The following is an 11521-nucleotide window of genomic DNA, read 5'->3' on the forward strand; positions in this document are numbered from 1 at the left end:
GTTTAACCTTAGACTGTTTTATCTTTAGTTGATGATCGTTTTGTAAAGACTGCTCTGCTCCAAAATAGTATTTATAGGTTCTCTAACATTTCCAGTCTTAACTTTGTTGGTTGCTTAAACATTACTTGCAGAAGGTCTGAAAAATATTAGCAACTACTGTTAATTCATCTGGTGCGAAAAAACAACTTATAGGCAACTGTTTTTCAGAGTTTGTTCTGAAGCAATTTAACTACAATGTAGTCTCAGTCTGAGTCAATCAGAATCAGTCACATTTTCTCTTTAATGGAGATGCACTACATTAGTTTTGCAACCTCTGAAAATGCATTTGAAGAACATAAACATTGCTCGGGTCTCCATTCTTCTCAAAAAGATGCATACTGATATGAATCCTAAACAAACATTTTGGTGCTCTGTTCACAGTCACTTTCATGTGCTACAGTGATGGATTGCCTGCTCTGTGGACTTGGGCAAGACTGGAGAATAAAAAAAACAGGCAAATCTGTCCACTGCTGTGACAACCTAGACTGAAGTGCCAAATTCTGCAAACAGGCCATTCTTCATGAGCAGAAGAAAATACTAAATGGTATCCAGCTAGCCAGGGATCACCAAATGTGCCAGAGCAAAACCCATAGCTGAACTGGAAAGGAAACGTTATGTAAGTTCTGCTGTGCGTTCTTTTTCTTGCTGCTCAGTGAAACTTCCCATATCCTACCACACAAAAGCTCAGAGTGCCTTTCCTGCACTGGCTTTTCCTGCATTTCAGTGCATTAAATAATACGCAGAGCAATTTCACATAACATTTGTAGCGTATATCTGTCATTACATAGCACACGCTTGTATACACACACATGCATAAAGCTATTTTTAAAGATTAGGAAGGTCATAAAGTCGTGGGCTTGGCCTAGATTCCTGATCCCTTGGTTGTGCCTGTGGCTGTCCCCCTCATCCCTCCCCAGGAGATTGCTGCTGCTGTGGCTGCTGTCAGATCCCGGTGTGTCAGCAAACTGCAGGCAGCAGCGGCTCAGCTAAGAAGCACTGTGCTGGGCCAGCAGCTGCGGGCTCAGCCTTTCTCCCATTTATTTAAAGGGACTGAAGACGTTACCATGTCCAGCTGTGTGACCAGTGTTATCCTCAGCTGCTACAACTATATCCAACATGGGTGACAGCTTCACAGAAAGGAAATATTAATGAATCTCTTTTCAGTCAGTTTCAATTCCATAATCATGATAACATTACCCCATCTCATTCTGTGCTTTGAGAAGATGTGTATTCAGTGATTTATTAGTTTTTCTTTCCTCTTTATTCAAAATAGTTCCTAAATCCAAGCCATACAGCTTATGCAAATCCCTACTATGAAGTCAACAAAGAATTTCCATGGCAGACAGTTTTAGCTGGATGTTTAAGTTTGACTTAATTTTTTACTTAATTGACATGTAGTATATAGAACGTCATACATCACGTCAGACACTTTCAGTTCATCAGAGCTGGCTTCCCAAAGGCTTTGAGAGACTAACCAAGATCATAACATGGGAAATTCCTTAACCAAGAAAAGTATTTGAGCATTCATTTGGACTTTCTTGTTCCAACAGCATCTACTAAAATACATTTACCAGCTAGAAGTAGAAATCTCTGCTTCTCTGTGGGGGAGTGATATGGGGAGATAGGTAACAAGTACTCCACGTACTTTTTATTCCACTTTCCTGTTGGGAAAAGATTCAGATTTTTTCAAACCTTTTGCTCTTTCCCATCAGAATCTTCACAAACTCATCAGAAAGTTCTTTCTCTCTCAATTAAAAGAATGTCAAAGATGCTTAATTTCCCCTTTGCAGTCCTACTCACATCTAAATCTGCATTTGACATTTCATGCTACGCCCAGTTCCAACAGATGTAGGCTCTGCATCCGTACAATTAGGTACTGTGTTAAGTGATATCTAATTATAGGAGATGTCTCCTTGAGCCATATGGCTTTCCCCGTATTTTCCTAGATGGTGTATGAAAGGTAAATGTGCAGTTTCGTTATAGAGATCCACCATTTTCAAGAAGCCGTGGGAAGAGTCATGTTTCTCTGAGGGGATCCAGTGCTCCTTGGACAGTGTGGCCAGACCATATAGAACACTTCCTCCCAGCTGTAAATATGAGCTCAAAAAGAAAACATAGGGATTAATTAATATCTGGACATTGATCTGGAGCCTGAGAATAAATGTTACAGGATGGGGCACTGCAATCACTTCTGTATCTTTTCCATTTAGAAACAGTACTCTTCAATTTTTGAATTAGTATTCATTTCACTGCAAGAGACCGCTCTTCTGTTACCTGGCCACCTGGGATCCTTTTATAAGAAAAGCATCATTCCAGTATTAGAAGGAATATTTCAACTTGCCATATTTAATCAGGACATATTGAAGCAAGATGCAAAGTACTATCAGCTAAAAGCTAAACTCCTGTCTTAGACGCTAAGTGAGTGTAACCTTTCTGTCTAAAGAGAGCCAAAGTGTTTAAGAAATTACTGGCTTAGTGCTATGCACAAAATAACGAGTAGCAATTTAACAATGAAATAATTAAAAATAATAAGAATAACCCACAAAGCTTAAGATCGGTTAAGATATGTATTAAAATATCTTAATATCTTAAGGGTTAAGGTTCATGCAGAAGAGTGTCAGGTTTGTTTGCATGCCTCCCCCGTTTGGGATTAGATCACATTCCCCAAGGCTGAAGGCAATCTCCTTGTTATCATTTTCCATTATGAAATTTTCAGTGCTGCTCTGTCAGGCTGCAACCACGTCTTTACTGAGCAGCAGACGTGCAGCCGGCTGTCAGCCGCTCTGCGTGCAAGCAGCTCAGCCATCACTGGGAGCGTTGCCTGCTCGCCCAATGGTGCTGCTATCCATCCAATCCTGGAGCAGGAATCTGCAGGGCGCCTAAGGAGGAGGAAGACGAGGCTGTTCCCTGACAGCTCTCTGAAATGGACTCAGGGAGTGTTTGGCCAGTGCCTCACTACATTTTGCTGAGTCAAGTCGGCGTTAAAGTGAATACAAGTTCTCCCCTGGGAGTCCTAACTACAGCTGAGGATGTGAGGAAGTTAAGGAGGAAAGCTTTCAGAGCCTTGGAGTGCTTTCAGAGCCTTTATTTATTTTTCTTTAACACCCAGGAAAAATGAAAAGCGAGGCCCATGATCCGTGGTACCTGAAAACTGTTCTTACACTCATGTGCAGCTTCACTCCAATTGATTTCATCTGGAGGATCCCTACTGGAGAAGGAATTTTGGAGTGACCTATTATCCACTACCCAGAGCTGTCCGTAGTAAGCATTACCATGAAACTTGCCAGCATCAGTGCTATGTTTCTTCCAGACCCAGCCACTGGTGAGCAGCCTCCATTTCTCCATGCTTGAATTGGTCATACATGGCATCTGGCAGGTTTCTTTCAGTGCATTTGGTATTTAGTAGTATTTTGTGTCATTATGAGAGTGTTTCAGTGCAACTTGGTGGGAGTAATCCGTCTGTAGTTCATTCATCTCAGGGCAGTAGAAAGCAAAATGTTGTTTCTTGGACGGACAGAGCTGAAAGGAATCTGTCCCCGAAGCTCAGTGCGGATGGAAGGAGAGGTGCTGGAAGGCGGTGTCATGGGCACAGCCTGCAGAACTGCTCGGAAAAAGACATGCAACAAAAGCCAACAAGAGAGTAAAAACGTGCTCTGGGGATGAAGTCCAGCGAATGAGCTCTGTTGGCGAAGCTCTGGCTAAGAACAGGCTTCAGTGGCAACGCTGTAGATGCCTTCTCTCTGTTACCGGCACTGCGCGGGTCGGAGAAACGACCCATTATCGTGCTATCGAGCAGAACAAAGCCGCCAGATCCGATTGGAAGCCCTGCAGAGCACCAGGCGATGGATAGGGATGCTCCTCCGTCAGGAAGAGCCTCGGGGCAGGACGGCTTTCTGTCGGAGAGGAAAGGTCAGACTTCAGTCAGCGTTAGTGCCCTGAGAGCCCTTGGTTGGTTTTGCTTTGCTTTGTTCCTCTGTCACTTTAAACATTTTTCATTTATCTACCTAAGTGGCCTAGAATGAAGTGTTTCTACATAATGAAGCACAGGTATAGAACAAGAGAATTTCGAACTATTTTAACTGGTAATCATCCCCAGGATTTCTGGGTAAAAATCTTTAGCATACGGTCAGAAAAAAAAGAAGAAGAAAAAAAAACAATACTATCTGTGGTGACATCAGTGAGACTCTCCAGAAAATTCTGTGAAAATGAGCCTTGCTCTGAATCTGTTGAAGAGAAGGTCCAGCAGAGCACGATCTCCGCTTTCTGTCCCAAGCTGGCTTGCTTTCAGCCATTTTTTACACTTCATTTTTTGCCCGTCCTTTTCAGTTATAACTAATCTCCCTGGGAGGTGATTCCAGCACTGCTGCAGAACCCATCGCACTGCACATGCCATAATAAAAATATGACACAACAACTTCTATTTAACAAGGAAAAGAGGAATAGAAAGTGGTACGTCTGCACAACGAACAGAATAGAGCACTGACTTGGTATTTCCTGACTTCAGCGGTCCCTCCAAAATAAGAATGCATTAATAGAATTACACTTAGCTTTCTGCTTTTAAAAGGGAAATATTTGAAAGCAAAAGTCTTTTCATCTTCCAAGTTCTTTTGGCTCTGTATGTGAGATAGTGGAAATAACACAGGGCTGTGTAACCACAGCAAACAAGTGGGGTGGGAATTCTGTAGCTGCTCGCTGGCCGGGCAGGGAAGAGCAGCCTGGATTTTGAATTTAAGAGGTGGAATTCTTTTTTCCCCCTTAACTCCATTCATTTTTATGGATGAAAGTAAACGTATTCTGTTGTAGGCAGAACTGGTGGTGACCTACAATTAAGAATATCTGATATTTCCATTACAAGAGGCAGCTTTTAGTTGGCTATAATTTCAGCTGCTGGTTGTTTTAAGTTTTAACCGTTTAGGCAGAAGATTTCTTCTCTGGATATCTCTTGCAATCTGATTTTTGGGGGAGAACTACAGTAGAGAACGAGTAGAGACAAATGTGGGTAACGGTTCATCAGTGCCTATAAAGCAACTAAGCAAAAAGACATTGTGAACATACACAGAAGCTCTGAACATCTTGCTTAAAATTTGGCAATGTCACCCACCTATTGGGATGTTTCTTCTTTCTGTGAAAAATCCCAGCTGATACACTGGCAGTAGAAATTTGTTAAAACTTAGCACATGAATGTGTAAAAAATAAAAATCACCAACTCTGAGCATGCTCCAAAGCAGGGACAGAATTAGCCTGCTGAGGAACACTTGATTGATCCACCAGGAAAAACGCTGAAAGGCAGCAGAAATATGTGCATATTTAACCTCCCAGCAACTTTAACTTCAGTGGGGCTTAGCTGATGGAATGTGTAAAGTTATTTTGCTTCCCTGTTTTATGAGTAAAATTCCCTAATATAGACAAGATTTCAGAGGTGCAGACTTCTCTCTCTTATAAATGAACTCAGTCCTTAACATCACTGTAAAAACAAAAATTGAGCTGACTCACCACCTCCTTCCTAGGTGTTTTTCCAGAAGGCACTACCAAATGCTCTTTGGGTACTGGAGGTTTTAACCAATCTATCAAGATATCTATCATGTGTGAAGATGATGATATTTTTGGAACTCTGCCAGCGGAGATCAATTGTTATCTGTATATTTCTCTCTGTCTTAAATCCATTCTCCGTCAGCTCTGAGTTCAGTATATGACACTCAGTAGGGCTGTCACTGGTGTGCTGCTGCTAGAGACCCTGCTTCTGGGTCTTCTTCAGAGCTCCACCATACCAAAAATCCCCCCTGCTCTCACTTGGGCACACATCCTCCTTTTGCTGTCATCGCGATAATCTTGTAATAAAAAAGGGGGAGATTCCATGCTGCTACTGTTTAATGACCTTATTTGTATTTGCAGGAAAAGTGGCAACCTTCTTTTCACACAAAGAGAGCAACTGTGGCTGTTTGCCCTTGCAGGTTGCTCTGCAGGGCAGTCACTGCTGGCACTGCTCCTGTGTGAGTGTTTGGAGATAGGTTCACAAACCAGCAGGTTACAAATGAGAAAAGCTAGTGCCTGATGGACAGCCTAACAGAATCATTGCAAGTACAGCTGGAGAGTTTGGCGGTGTGGGGTCAGGAGGAGTTGCCTTCCCTTAACTGTAAGCTCAGCAAAGCCTTCTCCTGTGTGAGATCAGGGCAAGCACATGCCCTCAAGGCCCCTTGGACCTAGACAGCATGGAAGGAACGTATGACAGCACTCGGTTGTGACTGCTGCGAGCTGAGCCTGGACACTGCACAGCCTCCAAGCCTTTTGGAAGCCTTTGATAAAGTCAGACTGCTGCAATGACAGTGAATATTCAACTGGTTTGCCATGCATTGAAATCACCCCACCCATATAAGATCCAATTAAAAAATGTGAAATAGGGCTTTTGAACACATTTCTGCAAATTTCTATTTGTTTACAGGCTAAAGATGTAACACCGATGTTCAGTAATTGAAAATCACAGAGGCCATGGTGCTTTTGTGTTCTAACAGCTAAGTAAAGGTTTTTGTCTACCACTCATGTTTATCTACCTACTACACATCCTATTATTTGGGTTAAAGGGAAAAAAATGTGCTGGCATGATTTCTTCCATCTGTTCCATAACCTCTGATATTGAGCTTCTAAAAAGCTCAAAGCAGACTAAACAGGTCGTAGTCAAAACAGTAAGGTTGCTTTTCATGCACTCTTAAAATCAGATGTTTTAATTATATCTTTTAGCTCATTTTCTAATTAGAAGATAGGTTCACAATGTGGTATCTATCTTCTTCCATTTGAATCAATAAACAGAGAAGTCATGAGAAAGGGACCTCTTCTCTTCAGGGAGTCTTTTCTTGTTAATGTTGACTCAGGTTGTTCGTGCTTATTCTAGTCTCCTTTCCTCTTCTGCCCACTTCCCACTCTTTTCTCTTTCAGTTCCCCCTCTTGTTTCCCAGATATGCTGCTGTACACATAGTGTGTATACATTTGTTCTGCATATTTATCTGCTGTGTTGTGAAGGCATTGCATTCTTCGGCCTGCACTGGGAACTCAGCTTTCTAACCAGGCTGGGTACGCTTTTTTACCCTACAGAGATTTCAAGCATGAATTTCCTGAAAGAGAAACACTTTGGTTACAAGTAATGCAGGCTGCACTTTCAAGTAACTGTGAGATCCGTTTGAAATGTTGCAGAGGGTTTGCCTTTCACCCTAAAATCATGGAGCTGAGAAATCTGCACTTTACATGTTTGCAACTTGCTGCAATTGAGCTAAGTTACCAAACAGTCACACGACTCTGGCTTGCTCTCTGCTTTGGACAGTGAAATTGTTTTATACGGCTTTTATGGTTAGTTGGGTCTGACTGCTGCAAAGACTTTACATGCACATTTACCTTTATTTTGGTTAGCTGTCTGTGCAAAGACTTTTAGATGTGGCACCCTGATTAGTTTCTTCCTTGCTGAAAAGACCGCTGTAAATTTCAGTGAGGAAACAGAAAAGTCCCTCATGATTTTTTAAGGAACCTTTTAAAACAATAATTTGAGGATGTACTATTTAAAGTGAATTGCATCAGATACTGGGTTATCTTGAAATAAAAAAGTCTGTCCAAAAAACATTGGTTTGCTTCAAGCTTTCTGCTGCATGCTAACAAATTCAGAAATTATTTGCAATGGAGAAAATCATCAGAAACTCAAAAGCAGCTAAATGCTGTGGGGTCCAATGGCTGCAATTCCTGCTCATGCAGGATATGTTGGGTTCCTACAGACTGCAGACGCATCTTGCTTGTACTCTATATTGCTCCTGTGCACCAGCTGTGAAAGGCTCCTCCTGTGATCTAGAAATAAATAACCATTAGTTAAAACAAATACCATAAAAGGACGTTGTCAAATTTGGGGGACATTACCTATCTCCAAATCTCCTCACTGTGCCTCCATTAAAGTAATGATCGTGACCCAAATACAGACCGTCCTTTTCAAGGCCAGATGTGGTACATTATGTAATACCTTTTTAGGGTGATTGCAGGAGCTTGGAGTAAAGGAAAATGAACGTATCGCAGATATTGTTCCAAAGAGCAAATGTCATAAAAAATGTTATAAAACTCAAAGCCTTGAGCAAAAATTCTACCAAATAGAACTTGCACTGAGCTCTGCCTGCATACAAACCAAGATCTCCATCAAGGTACAAACCAGCCACAGGCTCCGGAGATTACAGCAAAACAAGAGCCCAAACGCACATCCCTCCACCAGCCCGCTTCACAGATACAAAGCAGCGTAACTCCTAAAAGCTCCTTCCTCCAGGCACAACACATTTCTGAGTTAAATGTACCACAGTAGAAATCTTCTCCATATGCTTTTCAAAACACTATTAAATAAAAACCATCCAAGCAGGCAGTTGTTGATACGTATGTGCAACAGGCTTCCCAGAAATTCTTTGTAAATAGGACATCAATGTTTTCCACTGCGCGCGGGGAGGAAATCTGCTGAGTTCAGAGCGCTGTAATCAAATCCACATTGCAAAGTCACAAATAAAGAAACAAAGGACAGCCCCTGCCTGTTTTTTGTGTTGTGGACGCTTCATTTTCTCTGCTGGTTGGATCTCCCGCTCCCGGCACCTACCTGCCCCATGCCTCCCTCGGGTACTTCTCTGCTCCACTCATCACAGCCCGTGCTGGGACAGCATGCCTCTGTCTGCAGCTCTGCACGGCAGGGATCACATGCTCTGGGAGACCAGTGTTCATACAGAGCACAGGTACACCAGGAGGAAGATTTGGAGCACCTCCTTTAAATGTCTAAACATGTCTAGGGAGTATATCACTATAGTCACTAAGCTCAGCAGGCTCGGGGCATATTTCTTCTCTTTCAAACCTGTTTCCTCCTAGAAGAGATTTTTTTCCTTCTCAGGCATTCTTTAGCAAGAGCAAAAATAGGAAGCCAATTACGCTGGCCTCCTTGCAGGGAAGTGAGAGCGGGTGAGGACACGGGGCCTGGGCACAACCTGTGCAGGAACTCGCAGTCCCTGATGAAAAACATGACCTTTAGTGATGTGTTTGTTCTGGGAAGCAAAGGGAGAGCAGCAGAAATCTGTAGGAGCAGCAGGAAAGGCTGAATCTGGGCTTCCTCTGTTCCTGATGGGTTAAGGGTTGGGGTGCTTCTATTTGATGCACTTTTTGCTGCCACTTCTTAGAGCCATCATGCAGGAGAGGGTACGTGGTCTCTCCTAAGGCTATTTAAGAAAAACCTGCTTCCCATTGGAAGTGGGGCTTGGTAGAAAATGGGGAGAATTCATAGGCTATGAGAGTACCCCCATGGCTTTGGACATACTGTAGAACAGAAGACTGGCTTTATTTAGCAGGCTCTTAATCTCATAAAGCAGGACACTCATAATAGAAACTGCTTAACACCGCAGTCTTCCTCTGCACCTATCCCAATTTGACTTTGTCTGAATGTGACAGACAGACGACTAAAGGATTTCAGGTGAGGTGCACAGAGTCTTGCAGAAAGGCCCTAATTCTCCCTTTTCTTTGTCAACACTTTATAGTCCCTGTGATCATTTTTGTCATTTATAGAATTACACTGTCTGGTGGGCTACAGTAATCCTGCCATCAAGCAATGCACTGGTGTTCATCTCCTTCCTCCGTTGTTTCCTCTTCCTCCTTGTTGTTGCTCAAAGATCCTAATCCCACACTTACTACTAGTAAGTTCCAGTTCATTTCTATTTCTTAGCTCATTCTGATACTGAAAAGACATGCTATCCTGATGATGCAGTCTTATCCTCATTAATATCTTCCTGGAACTGCTCTTTTACATAAAATAATAATGTAAAACTTAAAATAGAATTAGGAAAATCATGAGAACTTGGTTGCCTTGTTTTATTTATTTATTTATTTATTTTAGGGAGTTGCATCAATTCATATAATGTGAGATAGTGTGTGTCTGCACACTGCACTGGGGCTTGTAGGATTGTGAAGCCAGCAACGTGAACAGGGTCTGCAGCTTACAGGAAGTCACTGCAGTTTCTTCATGCAATCAATTCAACTGTACAGTGCACAGTCCTCAAAAATGGAGTTTCCCAATGTCTGTAGTGATGTGCCTTATCCTAATCTTTACCTGCAGAGTATCAGAGGAATATCAATCTCTAGATGGAATGAATGTAAACAGATGTAACACTCAGCCTAAGTTAGCAAACCTTCCAATTTCTGGAAGTAAACTGAGAGAATATAATTTCCTCATCCTCCTCCCAAGAAAGCATTTTAAGAAATCACAGGTGGAGCATTTGTCATTTCAGGAGGCAGGGCAGCAGGTCTCTCTCCGGTCCTGCTGCAGAAACAAGAGATTGGAGAGTCCTGCAAAGGTGCTTTTGGCGAAGTAGCAGAGGTTCCGAGGTAGCAGAAATACAAATAAAGGCGAAAGGCAAATGTCTGAGGATGAGTCAGCCAGGAGGTGAATGCATTTTCTCCTAAGTGGGCTGTTCTGAAGATCACACTGAGACTTAGAAACCAAGATAAGGCTGCAGGTTCTGGGCTTGAACTTTTTACTAATCTGTGATTAATTGCTGGAGAATGACATCAGAAATGTCCCTGCTATTTTCCTCCTTTCTTTTTTTTTTTTTTCTTTTTTTTTTTTCAGCTCCCATTTCTTTAGCTTTCTGTTCTTATGCCTTCTCCCTTTTTCATTCTTTTCCCTTCTAATTAAATAAAAAGGACCTCACGTTCTGGGATGACTCCCCATATACAGCTTTTCACCAGCATTTCCAGATGCAGAAATGATTTTAATTGGCAGTTTGCAATTAAATAAATAAAGGTCTGTAAGTTCCATCTGCATATCTGCATTTCTTCCATGTGCTTTTGCTTTGCACTTCGCTGTGTAAAATCAAGACTTGTTCCACGCGCACACGCAGACATTTCTGCTTTGGGAGCTATCAGAGCAGCGTAGTTCAGGCCACACTGAGTCAGGAAAGCTGTGCAGGCAGAGCAGTGCCACTGAGGAGAGCGACCTTTTTTCCTGAGCAGGGAAAATCTGAGTGTAATGTGCTGCTAAACGCCATGAACCCCACAGGATTTAAGACAAAATCGTGCTGCTTTTTTTTTTTTTTTTTTTCCTAACTTCTCTTAGGGCAAAGCTCTTCAGGTGAGATTACTCTTCTTTTTCTTCCTTTCTTTCTTTTTTTTTTTTCTCAACCGCTTCTAAATTAGGCAAGGCTGCCAGCGCGGCCGCATCGGCGCGGCCTGCACAGCGCTTCCCGCCAGGCCCGTGCCGTGCCGGGTCCTCCAGCTCGGGGGGTGCAGGCCGCGCCCCGCCTCCCGCTCATCGGCCCGGGGTGTGCCGGCAGCCGCCGCTCCCGCTCCTGCCCCCGTGCGAAGGGGCGGCCCGGACTGACGTTAGACGGAGCGCTGAAGCGGGACGGCTCGGCGCGGGGCTGCGCTGACAGAGATCTGGCTGCGGCCTGGCTGCGGTGCGTGCTTACTGCCCTTAGTATCAGCGCTGCTCACTGTT

This window comes from Tympanuchus pallidicinctus, unplaced genomic scaffold (genome assembly GCF_026119805.1).
Source record: "Tympanuchus pallidicinctus isolate F22 unplaced genomic scaffold, pur_lepc_1.0 scaffold3, whole genome shotgun sequence".
Lineage (NCBI taxonomy): Eukaryota > Metazoa > Chordata > Aves > Galliformes > Phasianidae > Tympanuchus > Tympanuchus pallidicinctus.